At 42.6% G+C, this 20,112-nt stretch overlaps 1 protein-coding gene across 2 annotated transcripts in view; it reads left to right on the forward strand.

The window, feature by feature from the left end:
• The first annotated feature begins 16,825 nt into the window (after window positions 1-16,825).
• The window catches only part of zhx2a (zinc fingers and homeoboxes 2a), a 97,244-nt gene continuing 93,957 nt past the window's right edge, over window positions 16,826-20,112 (forward strand). For both annotated transcript variants that reach the window (XM_072261167.1, XM_072261158.1), the window contains exon 1: window positions 16,826-17,056. The gene's annotated coding sequence lies outside the window, so the exon portion shown is untranslated. The remainder of the gene's footprint in view (window positions 17,057-20,112) is intronic.

Below are 20,112 nucleotides of genomic sequence, written 5' to 3' on the forward strand. Positions count from 1 at the left end.
GAAGTGGTGACGAATCCGCATAGAGGAGGGAGGTTGAAAATTTGACTGAGTGGTGCCACAACAACGATCTCTTACTCAATGTCAGAAAGACCAAGGAGCTGATTATTGACTTCGGGGGCAGGAAATCAGAAGTCCGTGAGCCAGTCCTCACCAGAGGAATGAGTGGTGGAGAGGATCAGCAACTTTAAATTCCTCAATGTTATCATTTCAGAGGATTTGTCCTGGTGCTTGCACTTAAGTACAATTATGAAGAAAGTTCAGCACCGCCTCTACTTTCATAGAAGTTTGCAAAGATTTGGCATATCATCTAAAATTTTAACAAACTTCTATAGATGTGTAGTGGAGAGTATATTGACTGGTTGCATCATGGCCTGGTATGGAAACACCAATGTCCTTGAGCAAAAATGCCCACTAAAAGTAGTGGATACAGCCCATTCCATCATGGGTAATGCCCTTCCCACCATTGAGCACATCTCCATGAAGGGCTGTCATGGGAAAGCAGAATCCATCATCAAAGATCCCACCAACCAGGCCATGTCCTCTTCTCACCACTACCATCAGGAAGAAGGTACAAGGCTCACACCACAATGCTCAGGAACAGTTATTACCCTTCAACCATCAGGCTCTTGAACCAGAAGGAGTAACTTCACTCAACTTCAATCACTCCATCACTGACTGAACTGTCCCTGCAACCTATAGTCTCACTTTAAAGGACTCTTCATTTCATTTTCTCAATATTTATTACTTTATTTTTCCTCAGCTCAAGCTGGTAAACCCTAAGGTACAGGCATAGCCGAGCATAGCCACTTTTCAATTGCCAGAAACTTACAAATTATTCTAGTGGTGTTTAGTATTGTGGCTTTCTGAATATTTACATAATTATTGTTACGTAGGCCTAATTGTTTCATGTTATTGGGTAGTGACTTTGGGATGATACCAGTTGTAGATACAACTATTGGGACAATGTAAACCCTGTTCATGTTCCATAGTCTTTCAATTTCCCCTTTTAATTCAACATATTTCTGGTGTTTTTCATGTATTGATTTCTGTATGTTACGTCTATTTGGAGAGGCTATATCTTAAGTAAGTTGTTCTTGCTTGTTTATCCTGTGATAGTATATCTGGACAGTGATCCAGAATCAGTTTGAGAATCAGGTTTAATATCACTGGCATACATTGTGAAATTTGTTAGCTTTGTGGGAGCAGTACAATACATAATAATACAGAAAAAAAATAATGTGAATCACATTAAGTATATATATATATATTATGTATTATTATGTATTGTACTGCTCCCACAAAGCTAACAAATTTCACAATGTATGCCAATATATATATATATATGGTTAAAGTAAACAAGTAGTACAAAAACAGAAATAAAAGGGTAGTGAGGTGGTGTTCATGGGTTCAATGTCCATTCAGACATTGGATGGCAGAGGGGAAGAAACTGTTTCTGAATCACTGAGTGTGTGACTTCAGGCTTCTGCACCTCCTTGCTGATGACAACGATGAGAAGAGGACATGTCCTGGATGGTGATGTCCTTAATGTCGGATGCCTCCTTTCTGAGGAATCTCTCCTTGAAGATGTCTTGGATTCTACGGAGGCTCGTGCCTATGATGGAGCTGACTAGTTTTACACCTCACTGCAGCTGACTTCGATCCTGTGCAGTTCCACCTGCATGCCCACCCCCCCCCCCACCCACCCATACCAGACGGTGATGCAGACAGTTAGAATGTTCTATCCGGTACATCTGTAGAAATTTGTGAGTGTGTTAGGTGGCATGCCAAATCTCCCGAAACTCCCAATGGAGTAGAGCCTCTGTCTTGCCTTCTTTATAGCTGCATTGATATGTTGGGATCAGGTTAGGCCCTCAGAGATATTAACACTCAGGAACTTGATATTGCTCACTCTCTTCACTTCTGATCCCTCTATGAGGATTGATTCATGTTCCCTTGTTTTACCCTTTCTGAAGTCAACAATCAGTTCTTTGGTCTTACTGGCGTTGAGTGCAAGGTTGTAGCTGTGACATGATTCAACGAGCTAGTGTTATCTTGCTCCTGTACACTCTCTCATCACCACCTGAGATTCTGTCAACAACGGTTGTATCGTCAGCAAATTTATAGATGGCACTTGAGCTGTGCCTAGCCACACAGTCATGGGTGTAGAGAGAGTAGAGCAATGGGCTAAGCACACATCCCTGAGATAGGCCAGTGTTGATTGTCAGCGAGGTGGAGATGATATTTTCAAGCCACACAGAGTATGGATTGTCCTATCTGTAATAATAGATCGACTGTAGTATAATTTGTAGGACTTTGACTCTAAAACTGGATCAGATTTGTGTTTACAGTAAAGTATGTGTCCATTGTGAGCTTGTATTTTAAAGCAAGATTTTGGTGTTTACCACTTTATTGTGCCTGTGTAAGTAATCAGATTGAGTTAAACTGCTGCAGGATCCTGTAATGTGTTGGATTGGTTCTGGTTTCTCATGGCATTTTCTGCATTTTTGTCTTGAATTAGTTGCTCTTTTATTATGTATTTTTGTGATTTTTTTTTGTGTTAACCATTTGGTCCTGTATTGCCAGAAGGAACCCCTCTGGGAAGAGGTCTCCAACATTTGATCCTTTCTTGTCAACAACTGGTCTGCTCAGATGGTGGGATGACTTTCATAGAGGGTCTTACTCTTCCATTGGCTAATTTTTTATTCTGTTCTGATCATTTCTTCATTTTTCTGGGTCGTGCTTTCATTTAAGTTTAGTGATACGTACTTCTTATCAGAATTGCGTATGATGAATCCTGTTTTGGTTGATGAAAATATATACTTATAAGTTTTATCTGACTGTTGTGTAAATTTTTATGTCTGTTATTCCTCTTCCCCCTTCTGTCCGAGGTAGTGTTAACCTAAGTGTGTTTGAGTGCACATAGTGTTTTCTAAAATTTGCCATTTCAGTTCTTACTTTTATAAGGCCATAAAATATAGGAGCAGAGTAGGCCATTCGGCCCATCAAGTCTGCTCGGTCATTCAATCAATAATTCGTGCACTCATCCCCACTCCCCTGCTTTCATCCCATACCCTTTCATGACCCGAACTTCTATTTCTCCTTGTAATGTTTCAGATCGGTTTTGGACTAAGATGTTCTGCCAAAAGAATACATTAGAATGGGGTAACAAAAGTGTTTATTGCCTTTGTTATATTTTTACTGTTGAGTTCAGCTTGGCAGATTTTCTTAAGCCTTGAATTAAATTCTGTTGAAGGTTTTCCTTTTATTGTACTATGATATATTTTCTTTGCTTGTTGATTACCCAGATACTTAAATGCTTCATTTTATCCTGCTGCTCTGTTTTGTATTCTATCAGCTCTACTGCACCTTTCATTATGTTTATTGTTCACTCTTATCCAGTCCAAAGTTCATGTTTATATCTTTAGAAAATAGTTCAATATTTGAATTAATTGCTTTAGCTTTACTGATGAAGGAGCGTATAATTTCAAATCATCCATGTATAGGTGAGTCAGGGTATAATTCATTTGCTTGTTTCTGATTTGATACCCTATTTTTATCCAATTCAGTATATTAGAGAGAGGGGTTAAAGCTAGATAAAACCATAGTTTAGAGAATTGCTCTGGAAAGTGCCTCGATTTATTTTGATAATGGTGGTTCTTCTTTTTTAGTGGTTAACAGAGAGGGTGATGATAGTACTCCAGTGTTTTATCAGTTGTAGAAATTTCACAAGTATTGAGTGTAGTTTATATATATTCAGAACTTCTAGTAACCATGAATATAGGACAGAGTCAAATGCCTTTTGGCAGTCAATATAACAACATGAAAAATTTCTGCTTTTCCAGCGGGCTTGATTTAGAATTACAGAATCTATTATCAGTTGCTCTTTGCATCCTTTCATACCCTGACGGCATCCTTTCTGCTCTTCTGTAAGTACATTGTGGTTATCTAAGTGAGTGGTGATTAGTTGCGAGATGCATGATGTTACAATTATTATTAATATTATTATTTTCTTTTTGTATTTACACAGTTTGTTCTCTTTTGCATATTGGTTGTTTGTCTGTCCTGTTTGGTGCGGAGTTTTATTGATTACTGCATTTATCGAGTATGCCCGCAGGAAAAGGAATCTCAGGGTTGTATATGGTGACAGATATATACTTCGATAATAAATTTACTTTGAAGGATATCCATAAGACAGACCCTCATAACTCAAGGAGGACATGTACATGTTTTCACTTCAAATATTAAAATATCTTTTCAATGTACTTGAAACCTGTCTCTGAAAATGTTACCAATATGTGTATCAAGGTCTTCATTTTCTCCAAGATATGCTTCTTTTGATTTATCATTTGCTAAGTGCATGTGTGCTGCTCTCTCATCATTTCTAACTCAATATCTCGAACATCTGCTGGCAAAATAAATTCCCTGCAAACCTGTTAACACTTCATGCTGACAAAAGCGATTGCAGATGGAATCTGGAACACAAAGTAAATGGCTGACAGATCTCAACTAGTCAAGCAGCATCTGCAGGAGGAAACGGTGTAAACCAGATGCAGGTACTTCACGATGTTGACTGTGGAAATGATTCCACAAAGCTAAAAGAGGCTCCGAGCTGCACAAGGATTTTAATGAATGCCTGTTGAAGGGTCTGAACCCAAAATGTCAAATGTTGATCTCACTCTATGGATGCTGTCTGACCTATTGAATTCCTCCAACATTTTCTGTATTGCTCCAAATTTCCAGCAGCTGCAGTCTTTCTTGTCTCTCACGGGTTCTAAAGACACCTAAAGTTTAGAAAATAAACTAAATGACTTTACAATGGCATTTGCAAACTAATTCTTTTTTTAAAAAATCACCTTTTTAAGATTAATCTTCAACAAATGGATACTACATGCTGTAAACACTTCTACAATGATACCGCCTATGAACAAGAATGTTTTCTTCAGTAAATGTTTATGCTTTTAGTGAAGTTTAGGGATCTATTAACATACCAGAAGGAAGCTTAGATGTTCTCAAACCCCAAACAAGACTGTAGTAGACACAAAGTAATTTTCTGACTTTCAAGACAGCTCATAAATCCATTCCATTTTATTTCTACATTTTCATTTCTGTTGAAAGTGTTTATATTTAGGTAGATATCCTCTGGAGGCCCTTGGGGTCAACTATGGATGCAGCACCATAGCTCTTTACACTGATAAGCAAGTCAGGGCAGTACAACATGGAGAGCAAGTTGTTGCCCATGCCATAGGCCCCTTCTCCATACAGCTGACAAATGCAAAGTACAGCAGGGACCAATACGGTTTGGTACCAGTGACATCGCAGGAATTGCAAGTGGGCATTGAGCTCAACATAGGACTGCCTCTTGGACTCAGCTCTGGTCTTTTCTTCAGGACTAGTTCCAAAGGCTACCCCATGAGTGAGTAAAGCTGCAAGAGTTTTCTTTCTCCTATATGAGCTGCCAACCATGGCTGATAAGTCCCATCTGCCCGAAGCAAATGGTTTAAAAGCACCAGTAATCCGCCTTTGACCCTTCTCCTGTCAGAAGAAATGGTTCTACCGGGCTTAGTAGCTATGCCACACATGAGGGACAGGAGCCAGACTTGATTGTCAGAACCTATTTGAGATGCACACCATTGGGAGTATTCAATAGGAAGTGGGAGCGATTCCCCACTACCACCACCCCCGGCCATGACAACTTAAATAGATATTCTAGTCAGCTATAAAAGCTTCATCATTCAGTAGGCAATAACGCAACAGATTTAGGACTTTGTTCCTTAGCACAGAGGAACTTAAGGGATGACCTTATAGAGCTATATAAAATCAAAAGGGCCATAAGCAGGGTGAATGTACACAGTCTTTTTCCCAGGGTTGAGGAACTAAAAACGAGAGGACATCTGCTTAAGGTGAAAGGGGAAAGATTTAAAAGGGTCATGAAGAGTAATTCTTCATGCATAGAGTGGTGTTGGTATCGAATGAGGAGCCAGAGAAAGTGGCTCAGGCAGGCAGGATGACAACATTCAAAAGACATTTGGATAAGAACATGAATAGGAAATATGGACCAAATGCTGGGAAATGGGACCAGTTTGGTGGACACTAGTGACAAATTGGGCCAAAGATCCCATTTTGTGCTGTATGACTCAGATGGAGTTTAACACAGTAACCATCCTCCCCGTCAGCAGCTTGCTTCAGTTGGGAGAACAATTGGGAGTAATAATTCATCTGAGAGAAACAATGGGCCAAAGGGCCTTTTTTTATGCTGCATTACTCAATGACTTTATTACCAACCGACCAATGTGACCCTACAAGGGGAGAGGCCCTTTTGGACAGAGATGAGGAGAAAATTTCCAGCCAGAGGGTGGTGAATCTCTGAAATTCTGCACACCAGAAGACCGCAGAGCACCATTCGTTGGTGGATTTTTGCACTTTAAAGAAATCGCCGGATATCAGGATAGTGCTGGAAAATGGACCTGAGGTACCTGTATTGGTATTGATATTGGTTTATTACTGCCACATGCACCGTGATCCATTGAAAAGTTTTTGTTTGTGTGCCATCCAGACCGATCATTTCATAGATACGTACATTGAGGTAGTAAAAGAAAATATTTTGAGCACAGATCAAAGTTCAAAGTAAAATTTATTATCAGAGTACATACAAGTCACCACATACTTCTTCTTCTGTGGGCATACTTAGAAAATCTATAGAACAGTATCTGTAAACTGTAAACAAACTGTCCAAATGCAGATAGTAAATAACAAGCATGAAATAACAATATAATAGAATCCTTAAATCCCCTTTTGTTCAAGAGCCTGATGGTTGAAGGGTAATAGCTGTTCTTGAACCTGGTGGTGCAAGACCTGAGGCTCCTCTACCTTCTACCTGATGGCAGCAATGAGAAAAGAGCATAGCCTGGGTGGTGGGGATGTCTGATGATGGATGCTGCTTTTCTGTGGCAACATTTCATGTAGATGTGCTCAATGGTTGGAAGGGTTTTACCCATGAGGTACTGGGCCGAATCCACTAGCTTTTGAGGGATTTTCTGCTCAAATGCATTGGTGTTCCCATAGCAGGCCGTAATGCAGCCAGTCAGCATGCTCTCCACCACACATCTGCAGATGTTTGCCAAGGTTTTTGATGACATTTGGACTCCGCAGACTCCTGTGGAAGTAGAAGTGCTGTTGTGCTTTCTTTGCAATTATATTTGAGTTCAGGACGGGTCCTCTGAGATAGTGACACCCAGGAATTTAAAATTACTGACCCTCTCCACCTCTGATCCTACAATGATTACTGGCTCACGGGCTTCTCCTGAAAACAATCAGTTCCTTGGTCTTATTGACATTGAGTACGAGGCTGTTGTTATGACGCCACTCAGCCAAGTTTTCAATCTCCCTCCTGTATGCTGATTCATCACCACCTTTGATACAGCCCATATCAGTGGCTTCATCAGCAAAACTGTACATGGTGTTGGAGCTGTACTTAGCCACACAGTCATAGGTGTAAAGCTGGGGACTAAGTACACATCCCTGTCATGCTCCTGTGCTGGTGGAGATTATGGAGGAAATGATTTTGATAATCTGAACTAACTGAGGTCCACAAGTGAGGAAATCCAGGATCTAATTACACAAGTGGGTATTGAGGCCCGTGTCTTGGAGTTTACTGATTAGTTTTGAGGGGACGATGGTGTTAAATGCTGAGCTGTAATCGATAAAGAGCATCCTGATGTATGCACCGCACCTTTGCTGTCCAGATGTTCCAGGGTTGTGTGAAGAGCCAACGAAACAGAATCTGCTGTGGACATGTTGCTTCAGTACGCAAATTGGAGTGGATCCAAGTCGCCACTAAGACAGGAGCTGATATGCTTCAACACCAGCCTCTCAAAGCACTTCATCACAGTGGATGTAAGTGCCACTGGGCGATAGCCACTTCGACAGGTTACCACACTCGTCTTGGGCACCAGTATGATTGAAGCCTGCTTGAAGCAACTGCCGGAGTGAGAGGTTGAAGATATCCGTGAATACACCAGCCAGTTGGTCAGCACAGGTCTTCAGTACTCGGCCAGGTACTCTATCCAGATCAGATGCTTTCCTTGGATTCACTCTCTTGAAGGCAGCCCGCCCATCATCTTCAGGTACGAAAACCAAAAGATCATTGGGAGACATGGAGGTGTACAATGGCCTCTCCCTGTTCACAACTTTTTTAATAAAGTCTGTACAACCTTGGTGTAGTCATTCAGATCTTCAGATGAGTTCTTGAACACGGCCCAGTCCACTGACTCAAGACAATCCTGTGACCATTGCTCTGCCTCCTGCAACCACCTATTAGTTGTCTTGATTTCTGGCGCCTTGCTCTATAGGCTCTGGCTGTATGCAGGTAGCAGGAGTACAGCCAAATGATCTGATGTGCCAAAATGTAGTCTCGGGAAGGAACGATAGGCATTCCTTATTGTAGTGTAGCAGTGGTGTAGTGTATTGGGACCTCTGGTGCAACAGTGACGTGCTGGTGATAATTAGGCAGGATTTTCTTGAAACAGGCCTGGTTAAAGTTGCCAACTATAATTTGAAATGTGCCGTGATGAGCATAGTTTCAAAGAAGTCTAATTTTACACAATCTTCATTCCTGACAGCTTAGAAACTTGCAAATAGAACCTGAAAAGTAAACCTAACAATGTATGAAAACCATGGAATTCCTACCAACAGAACTTTTACTAAAACCCTTAACCAATCCAGTTGGTGTAGATGTTTGGCTGAAATTACAAATTATCTCCTGACTTCTATCAAACCTTGCTAGTTCTGCCTTAGGAAAGGATGATGCAAATTGCTTCAGATTCCCTCTCTCAGAAATGACAATGTGGGTGTAAAGGGGTTCTACTGGTTCTTTATTCCTTACTGCAGATACTGCCTAATCTGCAGAGTTCTTCCAGCACCATGTATGTGTTACTGTTTCGATTAAACCTTGGACAACACCCAAGGTCCTTTTCTCCATGAAGCAGGCAATTTCTACAGAGAGCTTGCTAGAGATTGTGCTTCAGTATGTGCACAATGTTGGGACATCCTGTCCCAGTCAGAAACATTTCACCAATTCTTCTCCTGTGCTCAGAAAGGTATCTTCCTAGAACTCTGTCAAATCTTATACTCTGCAGTTAGCTTTATTTTCAAAACCCAGGCAAATTCAACAACTTGTAAGCATCATTCTCCTTCATTTATACTTATCCTTCTACATTTTGTTCCAATCTAGTCATTGATTTATAGTATATTACATGAGAAGTGTAGGGAATGTGAGGAGGCAGACAGTTGGTGGGTAGAGGGAAACCAAAGGTATATGACCAAGCAAGAAATTTCATTGCACCTTCATGTGAACGACAACCTGATCAAAACAGGAGAACTGGGGATGAGATGAATGCTTCCTTTGCATCCAGTGACTTCAGAGTCGGTTCGGTGTGTGGGTGTGGGGTGGCACTGTAGGTGTTCTTGATGGTGGTATAACAGTGGTCAAGTGTGTTGGCTCCTCTGGGTCCACAGGTGGTAACGTTGGTGGTAGTTGTTCAGGGACTTCTTCAAGCTGGCCTGGTTGAAATCGCCCACAATGATGGGGAAGGCATCAGAGTGCACAGTTTCGTGCCTGCTGATTACGTTGCTCATCTCCTCCCGTGCCTGCCTGACGTAGGCCTGAGGTGGAACGTGCCTACCAGGATGATAGTGGAAAACGCCCTCGGCAGATAAAATGGGCCACATTTGACCGATAGATGTTCTAGGTCAGGTGAGCAGTGAGCCAGAACCGCCACATCTGTGCACCACAATGAGTTCATCGTAAAGCATACCCCACCTCCTCTGCCTTTAAACGGCTGCCTCGGCCCACTGAAGGTGCACGGATGTACTTCATCCTGGTTTCGACAGCACTGTTTTGAATTGTGCTGACTGGTCGTTGTGTTTTTCCATGGCATTTCTCTGACCATGCCTCTGTAATATTTCTACTGTGCCATGCTGCAGTGCGGAAGGAGCAGCAGGAGTCACTGTGAAACTGCTGAGAGCAGTGAGCCTGTGTGTAGCTGATGATTGTGTCACTGTTTCTCCTTCCTATGGAATTTCCCGTGTCTCCCCACAGGTCTTTCCCCAGCTGTAGATTTCACTTGGGTGGAAGCTTTGATGACAGAGGATGACATCTTTCGGAGCACAACAAAACTGGTAACATCACCCACTTAGCAAAGACAAAATTAGTAGAGTCCTAAAGGAAACTATACAGCTTCACCAGTTCCTCTTTATTTGACTTAAAGCAGATTCAAACACCCACCTGGCCACCACTTCCAGAGGAAATAACGATTAAAGCATTATAAATTACACTGAAATAGAAAGTAAAACAATGCAGCATCTTGCAGGTTGGTGAGCTCCATCCATGAACTGTCCACCGATGCCACCTGACTGCTGAGGGTTTCCAGCATTTGTTGCTTGTATTCCAGAATTCCTGCATCTGCAAGGGCTCTTTGTGTGCAGAAATTGTCATAATTCTGAAATGGTTCATCCAGCTAGATTTTTTTCCCAATATTTTTATTTCTTACATAAAAGAATACAGAGTACAGTAGAATATATAATAGATATTGATTTTAATATAATGAAATCACAGATGTGTAATTACCCCATATCCATATTAAATTAAATTTAAACATAATATTGAAAAGAGATAATTATATTATTACCAAAAAAAATCTAAACCCACTACCAGAAAAAACAGCTGTTAGGTTAGAAAAAAAAGGAAAAGATCCTTAACATATAGTAGAACATATTATTTGCCAACATCTGTGCTTAATTGCAAATCCAAGATTACGAAAATAATTCAAAAAAGGTCCCCACAATGTTAAAAAATCTTGTCTAGGTTTGGAAATTGAACAGCAAATCTTCTCTAAATTTAAGCATGACATAACATCGTGTAACCAATGAGTATGAGCAGGCGGAGTGGCATCCTTCCACTTAAGCAACAATGTTCTCCTGGCTATGAGAGAAATAAAGGCCCAAATATGCAAACCATGTGACTCCAAATAATATAATTTCCTCTAACAATACCAAATAAGGCTGTCAAAGGATTAGGTTTAAAATTTACTTTAAAAAGCATCGAAAAAGTTTGAAATACTTCCTTCCGATATTTTTCAAGACTCGGACAAGTCCAAAACATATGGATTAATGAAGCTTCTCCAATATTACAAAAGGAAGATATATCCTAATAAAATTGAGACAGCTTATCTTTAGATATATGGGCTCGATGAGCACTTTAAATTGTAGAAGGGAATGACGGGCACATAATGAAGAAGTATTAACCAATTATTGGAATCTGTAAATCTTGTTCCCAAAGATTTTTAATTTTATCTAAAGGGATATTTCTTATTCCCGACAACATAGCATAAATATTAGAAATAGATGCATTTTGGAAGGGTTTCAAATTAAAAATTATATCAAGTAAATTTTTATCTGGACTTTTAGGAAATGTATGAACTTGAGAACGCAGAAAGTCTCTAATTGGTAAATATCAAAAAAAGTGAGTTCTCGGTAGGCTATACTTAATTGACAGTTGTTCAAATGAAGAGAGAGTATCTTCAACAAACAAATCATAAAAATATTTAATACCCAATCTATTCCACTCTTTAAAAACTACATCAGACATAGGTGATTAAAAAAATAGAAAAAATGGGACTGGAAAGTGAAAAACTCAATAGATTTTAAATTGCACTTGGACAATTGAAACAGAATAGACTGTAGATACTGTAATAAGGAGCAAAAAGAAAAACAAAATGCTGGAGGATCTCAGCAGGTCAGGCAGCATATGTCAAAGCAAATGAGCAATCGACATTTTGGGTTGAGACTAACCCTGCATCAGGGACAGTTAAGTATTGTGAAAAGGGCACAAAATGGATTTTAACATGATAAATGGAAGCATGCCCTCAAAAATCAGATTAACAAACCACTAATGTCATAAGACCGTAAGATGTAGGAATAGAATTAGACCATCATGTCTGCTCCATCATTCCATCATGGTTGATTTATTATCCTTCTCAACCCCAATCTCCTGCATCTTTGACACCCTGAATAATCACGAACCTATCAATCTCCACTTTAAATATATTCAATGATTTGGCCTCCATAGCCATCTATTGCAATGAATTCCACAGATTCACTACTCTCTGGCTAAAGAAAATCCTCCTCATCTCTAATCTAAATTGATGAAGGTTTTGCCCTCTTGTCTTAGGCTCCCCGACTATAGGAAACATCCTCTCCGCATCCGCTCTATCTAGGCCTTTCACTATTTGATGGGTTTGAGTGAGATCCCTCCCCGCCCATTCTTCTGAACTCCAGAATTTACAGGCCCAGAGCCATCAAACACTCCCTATATGTTAACCCTTTCATTCCCCTGAACCTCCTCTGGACTTCTCCAATGTCACCACATCTTTTCTTAGGTAAGGGGCCCAAAACTACTTAAGATACTTTGTGTGATCAGACCAAATACTTATAAAGCCTCAGCATCACAGACTTGATCTTATATTCTAGTCCTCTCAAAATGAATGCTAACATTACATTTACCTTCCTTACCACCAACTCATCCTAGAAGTTAACCCTTAGGAAATCCTTCACAAGGACACCCAAGTCCCTTTGCACCTTTGATTTTTTTAATTTTCTTCCCATTTAGAGAATCATCTACACCTTTATTCCTTCTACCAAAGTATGTGACCATACACTCCCCAACTCTTTACCGATTCTCCTAACCTGTCTAAATCCTTCTGCAGACTCCCTGCTTCCTCAACACGACCCACCACTCCATCTATCTTCATATCATCTGCAAACTTAGCCACAAAAACATCAATTCCTTTGTCCAAATCATTGGATATATAATGTGAAAAGAAGCGGTCCCAACACTAGCCCCCGTGTAACACCACTATTCACTGGCAGCCAACCAGAAAAGGCCCCCTTTATTCCCTTCTTTGCCTTCTGACAGTCAGCCAATCTTCTATCCATGATAGTATCTTTCCTGTAATACCATGGATTCTTATCTTATTAAGAAGCCTCATGTGGCACCTTGTCAAAGTCCTTCTGAAAATTTAAATACACATCATCAACCGATTCCCCTTTGTCCGCCCTGCCTGTTATTTCCTCAAAGAATTCCAGCAGATTTGTCATGCAAGGTTTCCCCTTAAGGAAACCTTGCTACCTTTTGGCCTATTTTATCGTGTGCTTCCAGGTACACCAAAACCTCATCCTTAATAATGGACTCCCAACATCTTCTCAACCACTGAGGTCAGGTTAACTAGCCTATAATTTCCTTTCTTTTGCCCTGCTCCCTTCTTAAAGGGTGAAGTGACATTTGTAATTCGTGATTTGAATCTCGTGATTCTTGATAGATCATTACTAATGCCACCATGGTGTGGGCACGTGGCCAAGTGGTTAAGGCATTGGACTAGTGACCTGAAGGTTGTGAGTTTATGCCCCAGCCGAGGGGATGTGTTGTGTCCTTGAGCTTTCACTTAATCACACAGTGCTCTGTGACAACACTGGTGCCAAGCTGTATGGGTCCTAATGCCCTTCCCTTGGGCAACATTGGTGTCGTGGAGAGGGGAGACTTGCAGCATGGGCAACTGTTGGTCTTCCATACAACCTTGCCCAGGCCTGCGCCCTGGAGAGTGAAGACTTTCCAGGCGCAGATCCATGGTCTCGCAAGACTAACGGATGCCTTTAATGCCACCATAATCACTTCATCTACCTCTTTTGGGACTCTCGGGTGTAGATCACTTGGTTCAGGTGACTTAACTACCATCAAACAAGAGAAAGTCTGCAGACGCTGGAAATCTGAGCAACACGCACGAAATGCTGGAGGAACTCAGCAGGCCAGACAGCATCTATGGAAAGTACGGTTGATGTTTCGGGCCAAAATCCTTTGGCAGGACTGGAGAAAAAAAGCTGAGGTGTAGATTTTAAAGGTGGGTGGAGGGGAGAGAGAAACACCAGGTGATAGGTGAAACCTGGAGGGGGAGGGATGAAGTGAAGAGCTGGGAAGTTGATTGGTGAGAAGAGGGAAAGGGGATGAGAAATGGAGGAGGAAGTGGGGGGGGGTATGGGGGGGGTGTGGGGAAGCATTGCCCGAAGTTTGAGAATTCGATGTTCATGCCATCAGGTTGGAGGCTACCTAAACAGAATATAAGGTGTTGTTCCTCCATCCTTAGTATGGCCTTATCCGGACAGTGGAGGAGGCCGTGGATGGACATATCCGAACGGGAATGGGAGGTGGAATTAAAATGTGCGACCACTGGGAGATCCCGCTTGTTCTGGTGGACGGAATGTAGGTGCTCGGCGAAGCGGTCTCCCAACGTATGTCGGGTCTCACCGATGTACAGGAAGTCACCCTAAGCAGTCCTTCCAGATGAGGCAACACTGCACCTGTGAGTCTGTTGGGGTCACTTACTGTGTTCAGTGCTCCCGGTGTGGCCACCTGTACGTCAGTGAGACTCGACGTAGATTGGGAGATATTCTGTTTGGGTAGCCTCCAACCTGATTGCATGAACATCAATTTCTCAAACTTCCAGTAATGCCCCCCAACCACTACCCCCTTCTCCATTTCCCTCTCTCTCATCTCACCAATCAACTTCCCAGCTCTTTACTTCATCCCTCCCTTCCAGGTTTCACCTATCACCGGTTGATTCTCTCTCCCCTTCCCCTACCTTTTAAATCTACTCCTCAGCTTTTTTCTCCCCCAGTCCTGCCAAAGGGTTTTGGCCTGAAACGTTGACTGTACTTTTTTCCCATAGATGCTGCCTGGCCTGCTGAGTTCCTCCAGCATGTTGTGTGAATTATCTACCTTCAGACCTTTCAGCTTCCCGAGCACCTTCTCCTTAGTAATAGCGACTGAGACTCAGTTCTGCCCCCGACACGCTCGAATTGTATCGGAAGCTGGGAGGTGATCTGTTAAAGTGATAAAGGGCTGAACCCACAAATTCCTGGAGGGCTTTGAGTTTTGCTCCAGATGGGGGAAGAGGAGAAGATGGCGACGAGACGACAGCGTGCGCGGCCCCTCCGGTGATGATATCTGTTATCTGTCAAGTAGGGGACCGTGCACAATTCTGCTTTGATGGAGACGGATGTGAGAGTACGGAGGAACATCTGGAAAACTTCTGAAATGCCCGCTTCGCTGCCGCTGCTACTGTGTGGTAACCGGAATCTCCGGAGCAGAAGGCCCCAAATCCTTGGCTTTGCTTGTTTCAGCGGCTGGGGCGAGGTTGAAGGTGCTCAGCAGAGGATGGCGCTCGGGAGGCTGTATCGGAGGGGCCGGTCAGAAGCTCGAAGTTTTTGGATGGATGGACTCAGTGTCAGCTGTGGTCAGCTGCTTCCAAGGCATCGGCAAGTTGACGGTGCCTGGAGGTTTATGGCAGGGAGTTTCTCCCTTTTGCCGCCTGCTATCGGGGACTCGGGAGTCGATTGACTTGGGGACCTTGAGACTTTTTTTACCGTGCCCATGGTTTGTTCCTCATCAAATTATGGTATTGCTTTGCACTGCTGTAACTATATGTTTATAACTATGTGGTTCTGTCAGTATTAGTCATAGTCATAGTCATACTTTATTGATCCCGGGGGAAATTGGTTTTTGTTACAGTTTCACCATAAATAATAAATAGTAATAGAACCATAAATAGTTAAATAGTAATATGTAAAATTATGCCAGTAAATTATGAAATAAGTCCAGGACCAGCCTATTGGCTCAGGATGTCTGACCCTCCAAGGGAGGAGTTGTAAAGTTTGATGGCCACAGGCAGGAATGACTTCCTATGATGCTCTGTGTTGCATCTCGGTGGAATGAGTCTCTGGCTGAATGTACTCCTGTGCCCAACCAGTACATTATGGGAGACATTGACCAAGATGGCATGCAACTTAGACAGCTTCCTCTTTTCAGACACCACCGTGAGAGAGTCCAGTTCCATCCCCACATCACTGGCCTTACGAATGAGTTTGTTGATCCTATTGGTGTCTGCTACCCTCAGCCTGCTGCCCCAGCACACAACAGCAAACATGATAGCACTGGCCACCACAGACTCGTAGAACATCCTCAGCATCATCTGGCATATGTTAAAGGACCTCAGTCTCCTCAGGAAATAGAGACCCTTCTTGTAGACAGCCTCAGTGTTCTTTGACCAGTCCAGTTTATTATCAATTTGCATCCCCAGGTATTTGTAATACTCCACCATGTCCACACTGACCCCCTGGGTCAGTCTTTGGGTTGTCCTGTTTTCTGTGATATCACTCTAGAGAAACATTGTATCATTTCTTAATGCATGTATGCATTTCTAAATGACAATAAAAGTGGACTGAGTGTTCTCATAATCTAATCTAAAGATTCAAATATCGCCAGAAGTGAGGACCTGTCCCTGACCAGAAACCTTGACTGGCTTCTCCCTCCAAAGATGCTGTCCGACGGCCTGAGTTCGTCTACCCTTCTAGTGTTGCCTTCAGATTCCAGCAGTTACAATTTCATTGACGTTGCGCAATATATCGCACACTGTAAATAAACATTTAGAGATATGTATTTAGACCTGGAACTTTTTTTTCACAAACCGAAGTTGCAACTGAATTCATCTCTGCAAATCGTCGCGTATCACATTATTCACGCAGTTGAAAATAAGTACTCAGTTTAAAAAAAAGTCGTAACTTGATTCATCACCCGTGCCGTTAAAAGTATCCTCCCCTGTTTTGCCAACTAAACTTTGAAGTGGAGAAATGCGTCATTTTTTTACGCAAGGGTGGGGGGGAGGCACGTGGTCTGTATCAACAGTTCTCCGCAAAGCAAGTTCCCGGGCTTGGATGAGAGATGTGACACAGAACGGCAAAGGCAGAAAACGGAGCCGGCGCTGAAACGGCAACATTGTCCACCCCAGTCCACACACACACTTACGGCGAGGGAGGTGGCCGCTTGCATCGTATGCAAATACAGGCGCTGACGTTGGGGTCACGTGGCCGGGCGCGGGGGCTGTCTCCCCGATGTTGCTACATTCCGTGCTGCGATTCATTGTAACCAGGAGAAGCGCTACAATGTATCCAGGTAGGAAACTTTGGCCGGTTGACGGCGCGGTGCAGGAGGGCGAGCTGGTGCTCGTACCCGCGCTCCGACCGCCGCCACCCCCTACAAACTCCCTGCTCTTCCCGGGGCCGGGGCCACAGGCAGCGCGGGAGCCGACTGAAACATGTCTCCGGCTGGCCGCCTCGTAACATGGCGTCCGCGTCGCCTTGCTCCCGGCTCCCCCTCGCATGCTGTCCGCCCTCGGCTCCTGCCACACTGGCCTCTGTTCCTTCGGAAGTCTGGGCGGGGAGGTGGGGGAGTGAAAGAGTGCTTGCAATCCTCCTCATCGTGACGGGGGGGGGGTGGGAGGGAGGAAAAGGGGTGCGGGTGAGTGTTTACCGTATGGGAGGGGGCAGGAAATAGAGTGAGGGGCTTGTTGGGAGAGCTGAGCGTGGAATGGGGGGGTGGAAGGAAGAAGGAGTTTTAAGGGGTAAGGTGAATGGGAGGGGGAGTGAGGCAGGTAAGTGGTTGGGAGATGGTTTGTGGAGTGGGAATGGATTGGTGGACTGGGAGTGGATTGGTGGACTGCAAACAAGAGTAGTGATCTATGGTTGCCAACGAATTGGGGTATAGGTAGAGAGTGAAGGGGATCAGGAATGCTGGAAGTTGAATTTACCTAAACTTGGCCATTTAAAGCCCAGACAATTCCCCTCTTAATCTATGGATCAGCCAAAGGCCACGATTGGCTGGAGCCCCAGTGTCTGGGGACAAGAGCAACTGGGTTTGAGAGTGTGGGGCTTTTGTTCACTTACTGCGTTGGATTTAAGTTTTCCCAAACTCTGTCCTGTACCAAAAGGTATGAAGAAACAATTCTACCCCTCTCCCACTTGGTACACAGTCGCCTAAGGGAGTTTTTACTTGCCTTGTGCCCTCCTAGGTCTCAACAGTCACACTCTGTGAACTCAGATTGTTCCTCTCTTAAGGACCTTCCATCCTTTTACACTTCCATCACTGCTCTGAAATTGACACACCTTGTCGTGTTTCCTTTAACTTTGCAACCTGAATGTGGATCAGGGACGATGGTGGAATCAGATAGAATCTCAATGTCTCAGAGATATTAAGACAGAAACTTGAGTCGGCAGGTCATATAAGGATTTATGTAAGTGGGTTAAATAGGACAGAGTGGGCTGACTATTTCTGTGCTGTATGAGTCTGTGACACCGAAGATACATGTGTGTGCCTGAACATGAGTTGTCATGTCTTTAACCTTGTGGTGTGGTTTCCTAAAGCTAATCTGGTCAAATATTGGAAACAAGGAAAAAGTTCAGTTGCAACACTGAACGCGCCAGTGTAGTTTCTAAAACATTGTGAGTTGTTCATAAACGTATTAACTCTAAACGGAATCATTGGTTAATCTGGTAATGTGTGAATTGTTTATCCCTGAATAAGCTTCCAAGTCGTGAATGTTGTGTGAATACCGTCTAGCACTTAGTATGCTTTATTCCATTAGCTCAAGTGATGGAATAAAAACAAGAAACATTTAATTTATATAAATGTACAGCTTGTATCAGATCACTGCATCCTCTCAGCCTCCAAACTTCCACAGATCAGATCTTTATAAAACTTGTGTGTACACTCCATTCACTTTGCATTGACTGCAGATATATCAGTGTGAAATTTGGTGTTTTCTGGGACATTTTAAGTTGAATTTCTATGAAATTTAGGGGGGTAATGTTTTGACTAAAGTGTTTTTTTTTCTTGGCTGACTTTGCAAAGGTCTTGTCACCAGTATGGGGAGCTACAGTTGTATATTCTCAGTGTGTATCATTCCATCACTGGGCCTGATGAATTACACTGATGTCTACAACATCCTCGATCCTGACCATTAGTTGAAGGCATATTCGCAGTTGTAACAAAAGCAGAAATGCTCATCAGATCTGGCAACATCTGTGGCAAGACAGTTCGTGCTTTGGGTTTAAGACCTTCCATCAGATCTAAATTCCTACTCTAACAAAGGGTCTTTAACCAGAAAGGATACCTGCATTTCTTTCTCTACAAACGCTGCCTGACCCACTGGGTGTTTCCATCACCTTCTCCTTCTGTTTGCAGCGTCGCAGTTTTGATTTTTGTTCTGGCTTCAGCAGTTAAACATTAACAGTTTCCAGTGGTGTTCCTGCTGATACTGGAAGTTGGGTGTCTTCACTGAATGCCCTGCTGATGTTTTGTCTGGAACGTATTTCCATGTGGTTTAACTATTTAAGAGACTGATTTGAAGTTAGAGATAGGTTTGAAAAGATAACACTATTTGTAAGCTGAATGGACAGGTACATGGATAAGAAGGGCTTAGGGAAATATGGGCCAAATGCAGGTTAATGGCACTAACTTAGGTAATGAATCTTGGTCGGCACGGACTGGTCGAACCAAAGCACCCATTTCCATCCTCTGTGACTTGAGACTGTAACACTTGAGCACAATTCATATCTGGGTTGTTGAGCAAAACCTTTGGTTGAAACGCTTATACTAGTTACTGCGTTTAAGAATCATTTAAACTCTTAAACTAGCAGGGTATTGAAGGATATGGTCCTAATGGTGAACATGGGATTTGTACAGTTGGGCAAAAAAAAATCAGGGCGGATGTGTCGTGCTGTAGGCAGTGTTTCTGTGTTGTGCAACCCTGACTCTGGTTCTAGGCCTACTAAAGAGGGCTGGTCACTTAGAAGGAAGAAACATTACTGTTACTTCATCTAAAACGCAAGAAATTTTGCAGATGCTAGAAATCCAGAGCAGCACACACAAAATGCTGGAGGAACTCAGCAGGTCGGGCAGCATCTATGGAGAGGAGTAAGTAGTCGATGTTTCGGACTGAGACCCTTTGAAACATCGACTGTACATTTATTTGCATAGATGCTGCCTGGCCTGCTAAGTTCCTCCCACAAATTACTTAATATGTGTTTAAGTAATGTCCTATAATCTCTTTTATAATGCTGAATTATTGTAAAATCAAGTGTTCAAATCAGAAATAAACTTAGATTGATTACAAGAGGTGTGATGTAATAAAGTATTCTCAATTATATCCTGGTGCAGGACTTTGACTCAAA

The sequence above is a fragment of the Mobula birostris genome, chromosome 1, assembly GCF_030028105.1.
Source record: "Mobula birostris isolate sMobBir1 chromosome 1, sMobBir1.hap1, whole genome shotgun sequence".
NCBI classification, from domain to species: Eukaryota; Metazoa; Chordata; class Chondrichthyes; order Myliobatiformes; family Myliobatidae; genus Mobula; species Mobula birostris.